This window comes from Engystomops pustulosus, chromosome 9 (genome assembly GCF_040894005.1).
Source record: "Engystomops pustulosus chromosome 9, aEngPut4.maternal, whole genome shotgun sequence".
Lineage (NCBI taxonomy): Eukaryota > Metazoa > Chordata > Amphibia > Anura > Leptodactylidae > Engystomops > Engystomops pustulosus.
Genome location: NC_092419.1, coordinates 30818642 through 30836243, shown reverse-complemented (window position 1 = coordinate 30836243; position 17602 = coordinate 30818642). Strand labels below are relative to the sequence as shown.

At 43.8% G+C, this 17602-nt stretch overlaps 1 protein-coding gene across 2 annotated transcripts in view; it reads right to left on the bottom strand.

Moving 5' to 3' along the window:
• Positions 1–17319, bottom strand: part of LOC140076692 (fibronectin type-III domain-containing protein 3A-like) — a 60587-nt gene extending 43268 nt beyond the window's left edge. For both annotated transcript variants that reach the window (XM_072123342.1, XM_072123344.1), the window contains exon 1: positions 17079–17319. The gene's annotated coding sequence lies outside the window, so the exon portion shown is untranslated. The remainder of the gene's footprint in view (positions 1–17078) is intronic.
• Positions 17320–17602: the final 283 nt, after the last annotated feature.

Sequence of the window (17602 nt, the reverse complement as noted above, 5' to 3'; positions counted from 1 at the left end):
AACCACCTTCCAGTCACTCTTATTTTAAGAGCAAGACAGAGGACAAAGTAGTCATCCAGAATGAGGACCAGTCTGATACTGTACATCAAAATTATGGTGGTGGTGGGAGCAAAAATTTTACATGCATTTATTGAATACAAATTTCATTAAGTTGAGCATGTCCTAGTTTGAACATTTTTTTTTTTTTACAGATCACAGGGGTGGAGGATTCATCAAGACTTTTACCGAAATAATCCCAATTACTGGCACACTGCCTGTGATTATTTACTTGTTTATGCCATATTTTTGGCAAGTAGGCATGGGTGTGTGTTAAAGAGTGGGGGGGTGCTTGGATGGCGGTGGAGTGGCCATGCACACTGTGGAGTATTGGCTCCTTGTGTGAATAAAGTCATACAGTCCAAAAGTAGAGGTTGGGTACATTTTCTGGACCCACTGTAGCAAAGCTGATCTTTACTGACTGCATCGCACAATGGGGCTTGTCCCCATCCTAGTGATAAAAGGGGCTTGTCCCCATCCTAGTGATAAAGGGGCTTGTCCCCCATCCTAGTGATAAAGGGGCTTGTCCCCCATCCTAGTGATAAAGGGGCTTGTCCCCCATCCTAGTGATAAAGGGGCTTGTCCCCCATCCTAGTGATAAAGGGGCTTGTCCCCCATCCTAGTGATAAAGGGGCTTGTCCCCCATCCTAGTGATAAAAGGGGCTTGTCCCCATCCTAGTGATAAAGGGGCCTTGTCCCCATCCTAGTGATAAAGGGGCCTTGTCCCCATCCTAGTGATAAAGGGGCCTTGTCCCCATCCTAGTGATAAAGGGGCCTTGTCCCCATCCTAGTGATAAAGGGGCCTTGTCCCCATCCTAGTGATAAAGGGGCCTTGTCCCCATCCTAGTGATAAAGGGGCCTTGTCCCCATCCTAGTGATAAAGGGGCCTTGTCCCCATCCTAGTGATAAAGGGGCCTTGTCCCCATCCTAGTGATAAAGGGGCCTTGTCCCCATCCTAGTGATAAAGGGGCTTGTCCCCATCCTAGTGATAAAGGGGCCTGTCCCCATCCTAGTGATAAAGGGCCTTGTCCCCATCCTAGTGATAAAGGGCCTTGTCCCCATCCTAGTGATAAAGGGCCTTGTCCCCATCCGGTCCAAAGATCATAAGAAAGGAAGTGACATGTACATCTAGTTGCTATATTAATTTTGTGCTACATGTGCCCTGCTGCTCCATTCATTTTTACAACACAGAGATGGCGCAATGCACTACCCGGCTACTTCAATTAGTGCAGTAAGTGGGGAACTGTTGACCAGTGGCTCCATCCACTAGTAGTACAACTATACAACAGACTCCCATTCTCTTAAACTGTAGAAGACAACTGCTTTCTTACGTTTCCACAGCAAGAATAAGGCTGTGTCTTAGATTATTGTTGCCTTCAAATCTGCCAGAATTGCTGACAGAGGCTGTAATGTAATTGTGCTTGCTCCACCGTTTTCCGAACTCCCCATAGAGAGGGCGACGTATGAGACTCCACCACTACATTCAAAAGTGACTGAGCCACCGGGCAGGATGAGTAGGGGGTTGAAGAACTCTGATTCTTGAGGTCCACAAGCAAATATATATATATTTAAATGTTAAAAAAAAAAAACTGGGCACAAACTAAGCCAAATCATTACAAGCCTTTTTTTTTTTTAATATCTTTTTTTTTTATTTGCAATCCAATAAAGGCTAGTAACCTAAATGAGAGGGGAAAAAAAAAGGCAAGCCTTGTAAGAGATCACGCCATCTGATAGACTTGCCTTTTATGGAGGTCAATTAGTCTGTAAAGATCTTCACCTAATCAGCACCATGATAACGCTGCAAGTCATTGACAGGTACACGCTCATTATCTTAAGTGTTATGGAGCTGCCAGCATTAGATAAGATAACGCGCAGAAATGATGAAAACGCTAATTACTTATTTTGAAAACTCTTTAACGGTAATTTGGGCTGTTCAGAAGAAACCGCCAGATGCGAGAGTCAAAACACAGACGGGTCTACACGTAGGCACCAGTAACAGACACCGCTGAAAATGCTGATGGTGACATTATGTAACCTGAGGCTTTCTTCAAGTTGACATCATAACGTTAAGATTTTGGGGATCACAATGTCCATGGCCTACTCAAAGTACAAAGTATAAAAACTTTTGCCCAAACACTAAGCAAAAATACGGTAAGCAATTCTCTAATTTACTCTAATTAGCCACCTTAGCAGCTAGCAGAGGTTTTACCTTGTCCTCCCCCCCCTCCCCCAGGTTACTCTCCTTTTGTCATGCTTTCTGGTAACCATGGGAAACCGCACAGCAAGGCTGGAGAAGAGAGGAGGATTGTTGGGAGGGGCAGTAGTAGAGGAGTGCAAGGAAATAGGAGTTATGTCACAAGCTCGTGACTGATCACATGCTTTAGGTCATTCAGTTACAAACGTGCTGTCCCGATTCATATGAATGCCTTTAGTTCTCTGGCCTCAGTGCCCTTTGCTGAGGTCACAATCAGGAAGGGGTCAAAAAACGATTTCTGGCTATCCGAAACAAAATCCAGGGCAAAAAACACAGCATTAACAAGGTCTAAAACAGACTTTTCACCACTTCCATCAACTACAATTTTCCATCGACTGCAGCCCACATGGAATATTTTTTCAAATTCTGGCCATTCCAAAGTAGACTCTTTGTTAATGCAGCTCTACCATCAGGAGGGGGGTCCTGGACTGAGGCAAACAGTCTGGGACCACCCACATGACAATACATTACGTAATTAGAACACTGGGTGACAAATCTAATAGCACCAATTGCCCGGGAAGTATCAAACACATTAGATTTGGGGAAATAATTTATTTTGAAAGCAAAAGTTATCAACAATCAGCGGATACTAATAGCGCAATGCAAATCAGTTACTGTTGTGCCCATAAATCACTCTGCGTTAGTCACTGGCCCTAAATGGAAGATCATTCCTATAAGGGAACTCTTCACTTGTTCTAGTAGAAGTTGTACTACAGAAGGGGCCTCTAGGAGAGTTTCTCCTCATATACATGATGACACATCAATGGCCTATACATGGGAGGCCTAACCTACATGTTACTGGATTAGCCTGTAAAGCATACAGTATGAGCCTTCGTATTCAGACAGGGTGGTAACTCAATAAGAAAGACCTTCTCAAGACTGATCAAGATCTTCCAACTGATAAATCCCGGAGACGTGACCACAGAACACGGTGCAAGTTTGGCCATTGTGTAGTCTCCAAGAGCGAAGCACCGAGGATTCAGTAAGTGAGCGAAAATAAATGACTACGATGCACAAAAACACACAGGAGGAGGAGGTGGTACTGGCACATAACAGAAGATGAAGCAGAACGTCCTAAATACAATTATCCTAAGGCGCTCGGTGCCAGTTCCGTACCAGGACATGATTGATGACACAAACACTATATCCGTACCGAAAAAGCCTACGCTGATGCAGCGAGTTTAACCCCTTCACTGTCTAAGAAACAAATTTAAGAACAAAAGCAAACATTTGCTCATTTACGTGTATGGTTACGTCTGCTTGAGAAATCTAAAGTTGAGAACCCCATTGAAGTTCCTTTTTAATAACTGCAAGACAAGCATAATGTTTCATCATATAAAAAATCTAAACGTTTTTCGGGGGGCAGTAGCATATTCTGCAAAATTGGAGGAGGACGGCGACAACTTGAATAAATACCAGGAAGGGCAACAACTGTGTATTCTGTGATCTGATGGAATTGCTACTTGAGACAGGAACGTCTAAAGATCATGAGGTCTACATTATACCACCGCCCACCTGACATTAGAAGAAAAGCAGATACTCCTCCAACCCTGAGGGAATTCACCTTTCTCAAGTCCAGACAGACCATCTCTGCTGCTGCCAAAACAATGGCTTTTACATTCCATGGCAATGTGGTAAATGTAAACTGAAGAAGGTCCTACACACGATGACATCACCTTGTCCATGTGGTTGGGTCACGTGGATACAGGGGTTGTTCTCTGTGAGCCCAAACACAGGTACGCCAGTATGTCTCCCCAATCCAGACCTATATTTGAAACAGTAGTGTCTCTACTAGATACATTTAACATGCAAGAGGTCATCCTCAGACATTAGACAGTGGTTCTGTAATGTCATAGCGGTGGGCGTCCCCTCCTTAAGAACATCCGACCCCTAGTTACAAACGGACCTCTGGATGTTGGTATTTTACTGTACTTTAGCCCTAGGCTACAATAAACAGCTGTAATAGTTATCAAATGTGTCTGCAATTAATCTTTATTGTTAATCCTGGTTCTTATGACAATCCAACATTTTAAAAATCCAATTGTCACAGAGGCCAAAAAAAATTTGGCTGGGGTTCCAATTATAAAATATACATACAAATTCAACTTAAGAACAAACCTACAGAACCTGTCTTGTAGGTAACCCGGGGACTGCCTGTATAGGAAAAAGACAGGTAAAATGGAGGTATTGGGATCACATGAGGTTACAACACAGAACATAAATAGAGTTAGTGCACACACTACTGGATACTACAGTAACGTAGAAGAGTGAATGGGCTTGAATTCAACATTAATCACTCCTCTCCATCCCATGCAGCCATCACTAACCCCACCTGACAGTATACGTATAGCATTATGGTGCCCCCATAATGAGAAGATTGTAGGATCTGAGTAGGAGATCCCATTGTCTGATGGAGTCTTCGCACATTCTTAGAAGACTGTAACCTGCTTCTTTCTTTTCCCCTCCAGGCTTTCTTGAGGTCAGTAAGTTCAGGAATCCTAAATATGACTGCTCTTACTTTCTACAGAGATAACACTTTTACCGCAAACGGCATTAACAGTCTCAGACGATAACTAACAGCAGAAAATATTGCTTCAATTGGAAGATAACACAGTTACGGTTACTGGGGTTTTTGCAGTTTCCACATCCCCTCACAGACTATAACGGATTGTCTACGGTCTGTGGTAGTAGCAGATCTATAATCGTTCTCGAAGAAAAAAATTATCCAAAACGTGTAGAGTTCAATGTGACTCGACCCTGTCCTGTAGGTGAGAATGCAACCTGCCTGCAGCGGCAAAATGCTCCCTTGTAGCTCCGGTGCTGGCAGCAACATGTCCGATAATTCCTATGTCATGTCCTCAGGTAACAGCATTGCTTATACGAACAGAGACTTCCAGGTATAGGGATTAGTGACCTCTATGTTCACCTCTCATAGGACAAAAAATTTCGACAGGCCAGAAGCCAAAACCCTAACCCGTACATTCCCACAGGACTAAAACAAAAAAAGCCACAATTTTTTTGAGTGGAATTTCTGTGCAAAGAATCTGCAACATTTTTCTGTAGAATTTTTTTTTGGGAGAAATTCCAACCTTTGGCCTGTTTCACATGAGCCAGCTCAATTCAGGGAACCCTGAAACACACGGACTGAATTTCAGGGTGCAGATGCAAATTATGGTGCAGAAAAAAAAATTAAATGTAAGCCGTCATCAATGACGTGCATTTTTTACGGAAGTTTTAAAGCAGATGTGTGTCGTGTGTAGTATGTTTATAATGCAAAACATTTCCAAACACATTTCTAATCACACCTGTGTTATGATATAGATCAGTGATGGCGAACCTTTTAGAGATTGAGTGCCCAAACTACAACAAAGACCCGCTTATTAAGTGCCAACGCAGAAATTTAATTTGTGATTTATACTCCCTTCTCACAGTTTTCATTGATACCAGATCCCTGAGGACATCAATAAAGCAGAGAATAGTCCCAGGTAGAGCTGTCACTTTAATATAGCTCTGTGCACAGCAAGTCCTGGGCTGTCTGGGACTGCAGGAAGATACCTGGAGTCATCTCTGGTGATGGCCTGAGTGCCCACGGAAAGGGCTCTGAGTGCCACCTCTGGCACCAGTGCCATAGGTTCGCCATCACTGATATAGATGAATTCTACATCAGACAGGACAAACACTGGAATTACCAAGGTGCTGGAACAGCTTAGTAAATCAGGTTCAAGAAAATATTGGAAAGGTTCCCGCTTATGCAATGCCAGCTCCAATTCCAATGATAGAAAAAAATGTTCTCTGTCATTTATTATACAAATGAAAAAGTAAAAAAAAAATACCAATAAAACACATTTGAAACCTGCTCCTGGCTCTCCATAAGTTACAAATAACATTCTAGCAGTAAGTGTCATCCACGTATCCAGGAAGTACTAAACTGGGGTGCGCTGCGTCAGTCTTAAAAGAAATCTATCAGAATCCATCCTGATAAACCTGGGACATTACTCAGATTCAGGCACTGTGACTGTGGTAATCTTCTTATATTTATTATCCATTGCCTCTTTCGTTCCAAAATCAACAGTAAAAAAATATGCTAATGACTCAGAAGCCCCTCTGTACTCCTCACAACACTGGGCAGGAGCACTTCCTAATGTGTGAGATTACAGCAGGCAAAAGAAAAGGAAAGTCCCAAGGAAGCAGGATGGAGGTGGAGACCGTGTAACAACCTGCGAAGCTAAAAGCACAGTGGGGCTCTGATAACGCTCCCCCCAGAGCCCTGCTGGCTTATTATAATTTCAAAAAGTTGATTTTAGAAGGAAGGAGGCCATGGATGAGAAGAAGAAGATTACCACAGTCAAGGTGCCTGGATCTATGAGTAAGTGTCCCAGATTTATCATGATGGATTCTGATGGTAGATGTTCTTTAAATGAAGGCGAACTTCATTCCAGCTTTCCACAAGTGTCCAAAATTTACCAAAGCAAAAACATAACATTTTAGCGGTGGATTTGCAGTGTGGTGCTGCAGCTACATTACTTATTCTCAAGGATTATAAACTCGTACCGAGTATAAACAACAAACCGTGCTGATTATTTTTCAAGTATATTATGGATGGAGCTTTTAAAACACTATATTAAAAAAAGAAAACCTCAATATGTGTAGATACCCTCTTATAAACCCCTTTAAGGGGTCATTACAATGATAACTTGATGATAACTCTTCAAGATGAAGCTAAGCATACGAGATACACTGAAACTCACGTTGCGTCACACTGAATATTTACATCTATGTTTCTTTTATGCCTTCTAGGACTTGATATGTTGTAGAGCGAGGACTCTAGAGATCAATCCCAGGTGCCCAGCGGATAATCCCCCGTGTAACTATTATAAAAGATGTGACACATAGTTTCTAAAAATTTATTGGCGTATAGAGAGCGACAGATACCTGATATTCTCGGTAAACAAAGCTATTCTCATTATAAAAATGGTAAACACTCAGCCACAATAGAAAAGGTAAAAAATAAAACACCTGTATGCCTTTAATAATGGCCATTGACGTAAAAGGTCGCAACGTCTGACACAAAAGCCAGAAAAAACAAAGCAGCAGTAATCCGGGCCGTTCACCAGTAACCTTATAATGTCAAGGTAATGACGTAGTCAAAAAAGATTATTTCCCGTCATGAATATTTCGGGACCATGGGAACAGCTGCCTTACTCACAGGACGGTGTGTTCTGTGGAAACCGGATAGCAGATGAATGGCCCGGCACGGCGGCCTGCGCTCTCATGTAATCCTGACAATGGTTAACTCCGGGAGAGAGCTGACTCCGGTGAGATACTAAAAATTATTGCTTGTGTAATGAAAAGTTATACAAGTTTTCAATATGCTTACTGTATCAAGTGCTCACAGTTTTCTAGATCTCTGCTTGCTGTCACCCTATATGATGCTTCATTGTTTACTTCCTGTGGATAGAGACCGGTCCCTGGTGATGTGATGTCACACAGGTGCGCGGCTAGTTATATCACTAGGCTCCGATTACTCACAGTTATATAACAAACGGTGCACCTGTGTGACATCAAATGACAGGGACATAATGGCTCGTGCAGAGGTCGCATTAACGCCTCACGACGCGTCATAGACGCGTGATGAGGCGCCATTACCCCCCAAAATAATTGCCAGGCGTAAAGTTACGCTTGGCAATTATTCCATGTAGCGCGCAGGCTGAGCGGTTCGGCGCGCACTGCAAAAGAGGCAAATGTCTGTAGCGCGATCACAGCCGGAGAGACCCGGAGTGAGAGCACCGGCCCCAGGGGAGACATGTGGACAGCGGGGCTGCTGCTCCCTGTCCTGCTCCATCCCTACCTGCCCGCAGCTGCCTCCGTTTATGTGATCCCGACGGGACTTAAGAGCAAGGCCGGGTGAGTGGAGTGGAGCGGGCGCAGTGTGAGTGGAGTGGAGCGGGCGCAGTGTGAGTAGAGTGGAGCGTGCTGTGTGCGCAGTGTGAGTGGAGTGGAGTGGGCGCAGTGTGAGTGTAGTGTGCTGTGTATTACCGAAATTTTCATACTCCTCCTCGGGTAAAAATACTCCTCAAAAATGGTGAGAGGAGTATTTTTACCCTTCTGGAAAAATGTTAGTGTGACCTCTGGGCTCGTGAACCTGTGTGACATCAAATGACTAGGGAATATAACAAACGGTGCACTTGCGCGACATCACATGACTAGGGATATAACAAACTGTGCACCTGTGTGACATCAAATGACCAGGGATAAGGGCTCGTGCACCTGTGTGAAATCACATGAACAAGTTTTATATCCACAGGAAGTAAACAGAGGCTTTCTGTAGAACAACAGAAAGCAGAGATCTGTAAAACCGTGAGGGATTGATACAGAAAGTACAGTATATTGGAAACAAATCTTTTCATCATACAAACAATCATATTTATTTGCTTAAATGGGAAAACCCCTATAATAAGCAGTATAGTAAAACATTTACACAAAAGCCTTAGCAAGTTAAAGGAATGAAACAGAATACTGCAGTATTAAGCAAATTAGTCAAATTCTATAAAAACCTTCTACTGATAAGAGGCACATAACTGAGCAATTCCCCCATAGTAACGGTAATGATATGTAAGAGAACACAATAACCAATAAGCCGGATGTCCCTATGAGACGCCAGGCAAAATTTAGGCCTCAGTCAAAACAATGGGCTCCATACCTTCAGACGGCTGGCTTGTTGCCCATAGCAACCGGGCCTACAATTTCTGGTTTCTAGTGCAATTAATAGAAAGCTGAACACATCCTATGATATCTCAACCTGAAGAAAACATTCATCCTAAAATAAATGAGAAAGGAGTTTATGGTGTGACAAAGTGAGAAGTCATGTATGACAAGGCCTTAGGCCTCAGAACTTTGTACCACAAATCTGCCAGGTGTGAACAGTCCCCCACAAGAACTAACAAACCCTTAGTCCTTATAGATCTAGTAAAAAAAAAAAAAAAAAAAATAGAATTTTCTGCAGTTACAAATTTTCATAGTTGACACAGGAACCGAAGGGTTAACATTTTTTGTATTTGCTGGGGAGGGGCCTATCCATCCCCTCCAGCCATAGTGCACAGAGCCTCACAGCGGGGCTTTCCCCAGTTCAGAAACCTCCTTAGCTGTTGTATAAACCATCTTCCTCCTCATTCCCCAGGGGACAGGGACACACGTATAGACACTTGTGATGGTATAACTATGGGGGATTGCCCACCAATCATCTCACACTACAAAACATAAACCTACAATAGGGGTAAAAAATAAAATAGTTAAAAAAAAAAGCCTCACTCTGCATTACATCCATCCCGCTTCTCTATACATTTAGGCTGCGGTCACCCGTGGCGTTTTGAACTAGATTTTGGCCCGTTTTTAATTGGTCTGTCAAAAATCGCATGCGTAAAAAAAAAACGCATCCATTTTTGACCAGTTCTAATTAAGATAATTGGTAAAACCTGTCAAAAATGCATGCTTTTTTTTTTAACGGACTGCTTAAAAACGGGACAAAAACGTGTTCAAATGCCACGTGGGAACACAGCATTATAAGTCTCCGATCTTACACAGAATCTGCTTTGCATGCTGCATTACGGCACGACACAGAAGCACCATAAGGCGGCACTTGGGCAGCATCATTGCTACTCAAAGCGGCACAAACAAAGCATTGAATTTCTAGGATTATTCAAATCTTTGAAATTCTTTTGCTTTATCAATCATCCATAGGTATGGAAGCAAACACGAATACTGTTCCAATTTGATCAGCAACTTGCTGTGACATTTGCAGGACTAGCAGCCATCACATTTTTATATGGCAGCGCCGCTGTAGGCATCAAAATACGGCCCTATACTTTGCTGCGTGGCCGCATGTCTCTGCCTCGGTACAACGAGACACCAAGTGCTTAACAAACTGTGATCATGTCCCATAGACTTCTATGTGGCCCGTGGTATGTCCATAAATTGTGCAGCCAGTTCACAGGCCCCCACATGGTCATGTGCATGCAGCCTAAGGGTGCGGTCACACGGTCCGTTTTAAACGGCCTAGAAATGCATGCGTTTTAAGTCTGTTTAACAACGGACGAAAAACGGGTGAAGAACGGCTCAGTCATATAGGGTAAAGTTTGAAAATGTATATGATGAAGCTCCCGATACTGGTAACTTCACACCAAGTTATATGTGTATTTGACAATTCCCAACCATAAGACTGCGTTCACACATTCTATCTGGTTTGAGTTTCAAAAACGGAATCCAGACGGAATAGGGAGGGGGCTCAGGAGCTGGTAATCCTCAATGGCCAGTCCATGGGTGACCCGTGAAAAATAGTTCAGACTACAACCCGTTCGACTTTTTAACAGATGCAAAACAATGGTTGTGGCAATCCATCCATTAAAAAGGTAAAGAATGTAGTGCAGCCTGTGCCATTCATAGTGCGGTCACATGTGGCACTAGAGTCGTGTTTACCAAAGCAAAACTATATGTATTTCCTGTGACACACATGCGATTGGTAACCAGCACCCAGTGGGGCACATTTAGGGCTGTCAGACGTTCTTTTAGGTGCAAACTGCTTGCACAGGTATTTAAGAAGTGTCTGCACCACATTTGTGTCACACGCAACCGTTTTGTGGCGCGGCTGCCCTAGTCTTCTGCACTGAAAGGGGTGTTCTGGTGCTCAGTCGTACCATGCGCCAGATTTATCATGCAAAGTCCGACAGAAATGTGTTGCACTCTGTCGGAGCTGTGCAGAGGGCACTAGATTCATGAAGAACGTGCGGCAGAACAGTATGAACTGTAAATGACTTTTAAATGCAAGACACCGGGTGCTGATTACCATTCAATCCTATTGCATTTCACTGGAAACATATACAAGATCAGGCCCGGGTGCTAGCGCTGCGTTGGTGTAAACAACTCTAGTGCCCCCTGTGGAGGGTCTTGAGTCAATCCCATATGCATTGCCCAGTTTTCAAAATGCAATTCAAATGCCACGTGTGAATGTGGCCTACATGGTTACACGGTGATTGGTCAATTTCAAATGCTTGTAAAAAGGAAAAACATTATCTACTTCCTGGAGGAAACCCATATCAAAATCTGCATCACTGCTTCGCCAGGAGATGCGAAAGACGCGAGAGTGCGAAACGCGCATCAGGGTTTTTTTCTTTGAACCACCTTGCTCAGTCCTTGTACACCAATATGCCTACAGGTAAGTCTGCAATATGATTAATTCTATACCAATATGTGCCGGAAGGTACCTCCAGACTGATCTGTGTTACATTATTTCAGCTCTGTAGGCGTTTTGTACCACTAACTATTTATGGACATTGGTCCGGGTATAATTATTGATACATGTATTCTTAGACATTGCAGTAAGAGGGATTTTTTGTACTCTATAACCCTATTTCCACCCTGGGCCCCTTCCTCCCCATTATGTATTATTTTGAGATTTCTAGTGTGTAAATTGTGACTACATGTATTTTGGAAATAAAAATTGACAATTTTTATGGAATAAGACAGACTCTTCTGTTTAAATATACTCTGATTGGTTTGTTTGGGGTCTTTGGCACTTAGTTAGGGATAATTTGTTGCTTTTTAAAACCCTGTGACCAAACCTTTATAGTTCCACAATTCTAACCTCTTGACCTGTGCCAAAGATTTTAAACTTGCAACAACTCAATTTAAACTGCAGAATTTCATCTAGGATGCGACTCTTCGCACTGCCATGGCTGACAGCCATATCACATGCAATGAGGATATTCACATAATCTGTGGCACAAAACTTGTACATGTGGACGTATTCTAAAACACAGATGTGCCTGGTTATTAAAAAGATGTGCAAACTATTTGTGAATATCCGAGACAGAAATTTGTTGGAAGACATCAGATGTTTCAGGCAGCCAAGCGAGGCCCCATTATTGTGATATGTTACAAGAACTTGACAAACAGCTAATAAATAAGAAAAAAAACAACGACCCAGCTGTGATACCACTTACCCATTTTAGTTAGGACTACAGGGCAACTTTGGCCAAAGAAGAAAGCATTTCGCCACATTCTTCACAGCTAATAAAACCGATCGTAGTCGTGTTCCATCCCTGAATTTTTGAAATTGTGTCCATAACCACAATAATTTTTCTAACCAACTATATTCCACACAACTTCCATAAAATTCCATCATATTTTTCATCTCCTAATCCAAGTAATGTCCACCTTCATCTACCCAAACATCTACTGCTTAGTCTTCCCCCACATCTTGACCAACATAAACTGGTTCCAGGTCAAAGTCATATATAGTGAGTCACTTTCCCAAGCAAAAGTATATAGTTCCAATCTGAAGACCTAAAATCTATAGCCAACTAATGTGTTTTTGATAAAATCCACATCAGCACAGAGGTGGGAGTAGGTTAGGGGAAACCTCGAGAACATGAAGCGGTCTACAGAAAGTTGAGTCATAATGTGTCAATCTGTATCTGTATACCCCTACTAGTTAGGTAAAACTAATACAAATGTGCTAATGGCACCATATAACTACTTGATGTAAGCTGCAGTAGATATTCATGGCCTCAGAGAAGAAATAATCTCGATTGTAATGCTATAAGAGGTGGAAGTTCCATCCTGAGCAAAACATAGATGTCTCTAGGGTTACATTTTAATGGCAACATAGTTCTCTACCTGACCAAACTTAAGAATCATTGTTCCAGAGTCATTTGAAGAAGCACTTTGCATTGCAGAGCGGCGAGCTAATCACAGAACATCGCAACGACAGGTAAAGGAGATCTGATATCTTCAGGAGAACAAGGAAACCTCTGTTCTTCTATGGGAAAGAGAGAGCATCTATATGAGCAAAAATAAAGCCAACCCCGCAAAGTATTAGCTTACTCATTTTTTGAAAAGGCTATTTATAGGCAAGAAGAAGGGCTGCCAGGAAACACTTCTAGACGTTCATTATTCAATGTCATTGCCAAGGTATTGCCTGAATACAGCCTAGGCCAAAGGGACTTGAGGAGGGTGGGTGAGGGGTAGGTGAGCTTGTTACAACAGTACATAAGCAGGTACACCTTAGTCTTGCACTTGTGACGGCTTGTTCCATGAAATAACGTGGAAAGACAAGGTGGAGAAGGAATGTTTGCAGATCACAGGTGAGCGACGTAGCCGCCAGCGCAAAATCGCTCCATACAATTTTTCAAGATGGATCGGGATTCATTGTTATGGAATTCAACCCTGACGCCCTGGGACAACTTAGAGAATGGAGAACTTGAGGCGGAATCATATGGAAGAGAAGGAGATGATGCCAATTACACAGCTGTTCAGCTGAAACAGTCCATACTTGCCAAAAATGAGAGCATCTCATAGGTGGGAACAGCTGGGGAGTAAAGTCATCCAACGGGAGGACAAAGCAAGTCTTAAAGGGAAAGTCTACTTCCATGCCGGTTAATAGAGGGAACACTTTTTTTTATACAGCTTTAAACTTTATACCAGAAATATACTTAAACCAAATGATTTAAGTTATCCAGGGGATAGAAAATAAACTGATTGACCGGACTTCCAGCAAACCGGAAAACCGGTTGGAGCGGCAGGTTGAGCGTGCTACGCCAATTAAAACAATGGGAGTGTTGGAAATTGCCAAGCATTGTGCTCTATTATCTCCAGCAGTCTCATTGACACTGAATGGGAGTATACATAATTTCCGGATCGCCAAGGGTCCTATTCCTATGATTTGCAGGGATCCCAGCAGTCACCCCTTCAGTTATCAGCTTTTTACCTCCATACCTGCGACAGGGATGACTTAAACTCCTTTATCAATACTCGAACTGGTAATTGAACCTGGCGAGTTCAGTTCTGGTTGCTCAGCGTTCGCCCCAGGACGTTCCAGCCAACACATGCTGCAAGTGTGATGCGGGTTGGAAGAATCAGACTTGTGTAATGGGCCCCATATTTGTGCAGGACAGCCAACTAGCGCTTTATGGAATCCTCAGCAACTACGCCCCCTCCAGCGTGCAATGTCAGATCAGGCAGGAGGGTAATTTGAAGTCCTTCTTGACATGGCATGATGGGAGTTATAGTTTATGCAAAGCTGGAAATTCCTCCACCAACGTGTAAAGGGTCACTCTAAGATGTGGAATCATCATGGAAACCCCATGAGATACCAAAACCACCAATTGATGTCACCCTCTTCATAAAGCTGCGGTACATGATCTCTCTTTTTGCTTTCCTATAAGCTGCAATACCAGCGTCACCCAGACTCACACGGCCGATAACGACTATATTTGGATAAACTGTTGAGTCAGGCATTTCCTCTTGTTGTCATTACGAGCATTCTCAGAAGGACACTCATTTCCAGATAAGTGTCAATAAGGAAATGACAGCAATAATAATGTGCAATAAGGCACAAAGCTTCATGCTATATGGAGGATCTACTGTAAAAGGAGAGGCATGCGAGGACATGACTGCTACTACTGATTGACAGCAAGTCAGCTCGCATCAGGTTAGTTTATTGCTGCAGGACTGGTAGAGTGTAAGCTCTTGAGACAAAGTTACTCATTTCCTGGAATGGATTCGGATCGGGGCTTATAAATGGCACTCTGTGTAGCATGCCGCCAAACACACGTGGCGCGCTAAAAGTTTCAGACTAGTGTACCACTAGGCGACGTGCCAGCATTAATAAATATGCCCCCTTGTATTCTTCATCTTAGAGGACCGAGAAATTGCTTAAAAAGCAATGCCACAGATCGCTCTGCCAACATCTAGAGCAATGCTACCTGACCGCTGTGCTGTGTGTCCAGGGCTGCAGAACATTGCTCCATCTGTCTGGTGGACATCACCACAAAGGACGCTCTGTTAGGAAGTGGGCTGATCAGAGGAGCATACAAAAGGTATCTCTGTGCCTAAATGTGACACATCCTACTACATTCACAGCCAAATATTTACTACTAAAAATCAGAAAAGAAAAAAAAGCTGCTCTGCCAAAACTGAGCAGAGCAGTTTCGGTTCACACCTAATGAATGGAAAGACCATGAAGGCCTAGAGCATCCCAGACAATGAGAGATACAATCATCATTTACATACAATTAGTATCAATTATCATAACTGGGATGTGAACCTCCATTATGTCACCCCATTATGTTCAACATCAGCCCATAGCAGCTATGGCTCTGGCCACATGTCAAAAGATTGAGTGGAAAGAAATGTCATTTTTTTCTTCAAATAAGTTGAAACCTCAAAACAATTTTAGAGTCCTGTAAGTTTTCAGCAACCTTCTATCAGAACTGCTTGGACCAATAGTCACATTGCTTTGATACAAGTCAAAAGCAAAAAAAGGTCACATCAACGCTTGCCCCTGCTGCAGCCTAAGAGCAGAATCACACTGCAGTGCTAGGACGGGGCACCTCGGATCATGTGCAACGATGACACAAGGAGTCCTATTCCGGACACTGTGGTTGGTCCATGAAACAGGACACTTTGACCCTCCGCTGGTGTGAATCTGCCCTTAGGCAGCGCTGAAGTCTCTGTCTGCATAGGACGTATCAAAGTGATGTCACTATGAGCCCTTGTGGTTAAGATGGAAGTTTGAGGAAACTTACAGGGCACTAAAAAATAAAGAGATATAAGTTTTGGTTAAACTTACTTTAAGGAAAAGGTAAAGGTTTTTCTAAAATAAAAAAAAAAAACAAAACAAAAAAACTTTGCGGACCAAATCCAGTGGGCCATATGGTGAGACATGGACTGACCCCAGTCAGCTGACCACCAATAGGCTGCGGCGCTCATGTGCTGCAACCGCTGCGGCCTCTGGACTGGAGCCCAGCATCCCCATCTCTATGACAATCCAAATTTATAATCCTGGACAATCCCTTTAAGCAATACACGCCAAGATGTTCAAATTACAGACTCCGCTGTGATGAATTTGATGCTTTTTGTGATTGTGGTTGCCAAGTTTACACTAAGTAATAGACAGAATAAGTAAATTTTTTGTTCCATATGGCTCCTATGTAAGAAATTTCTCAAGACTCCATATACGTCATAGCACCACCAGGGGCCACATCTGGATCATATGACAGCGGCAGCGAACACTAGGAGTTATAGTCCTCTGGCAGTAGGAAAACCAAAACGATCCAAGAGAAAAAACAAAACTTTGTGTCACTTTCCAAACTATTTACCAACAAAGCAGAAAGAAAAGTGACACATTGTAACAATCCAGTGCTGAGCTTTACAGACCCAGCCCAAACAGTACCCCCCCTCCCCAGTACCAATCCCACCACTCTGCCCCCCTAAAAAAAAAAAAAAAAAAACTCCCCCTTTTTTTCTACTGACATTAACACCCGCCCGCAACAAGTAACTGTCCATAGGGTGACGTCAACCAAAAAGTCAATAGCCCTTTGTTATGACTGGGACTGAGAATTGGGAAAAGGGGGGGGGGGGGGGTGTTTAACCCTTGGTTGCCTGAAAGACTCAATGGAGAGAAAATGTTAAAAAAAAATGAGGAGGAGAAGAAGTCAGATCCGAGGAAGGAGTAAAAAAAGGAGAGAGGAGGAGGAGGAGGGGGAGGAAAAAAGTGAGTAGGGAGGGCGCAAGAACCATCTCCATCTGCAGCCACTGGAGCCGACGTGGCATTTCCAGGACACAGGGAGGGGGCACAGGCACAGAGGGGGCAATGCCCGGAGATGCCTCCGCCGGTGCCCTGCATGCTGCCCGCTGCAGGATGGGGGAGAAGCCGCCCACACCCCAGATGCGGCTGCTCCGCGCTGTCCGGGGCATGCCATGGAGCCGGGCGTGCCAGTATCTCTCGTCTTACCTGTGTGCAGTGGCTGGGGGTGCCCAGGTGAGGGGAGCAGGGGGTGAAAGACTCGCCCGGTGCCGCTTTCTCGCTGCAATCTCAGTGCGCAGCTCCTCCGGTGCCGGGCTGCAGCGCCATGCTGGAATGCGGGGAGTGCGCAGGCGCAGAGGGGGCCGGGCACAGGCGGCCCAGACACGACCTGCCCCCTCACTGGCAGAGACATTACACCCCCTCCCCTCCTCCTCTGTGCAAATAGTTTCACTGCATGGGAAATCCACACACAGCCTCCCATTGTGCGGCCCAGCACCCTGCTATCAGCCGCTCTTAAAGGGGGGCTCCACTAGTCACAACTCTGGATATATCAAGCACTGCCTCAGGCACCTGGAGAAAGGAGGTGACTACCCCCCCAAGCACTACATAAGACACATAAGACCTCACAAAAATGCCATAAAACAGAGACACATGACAGTTTTGGGGGGGTTCCCTTTTGCTAGCGTAAAATCCAGACCCAGAGTAAGGAATCTATAAAACTATATTGAAGA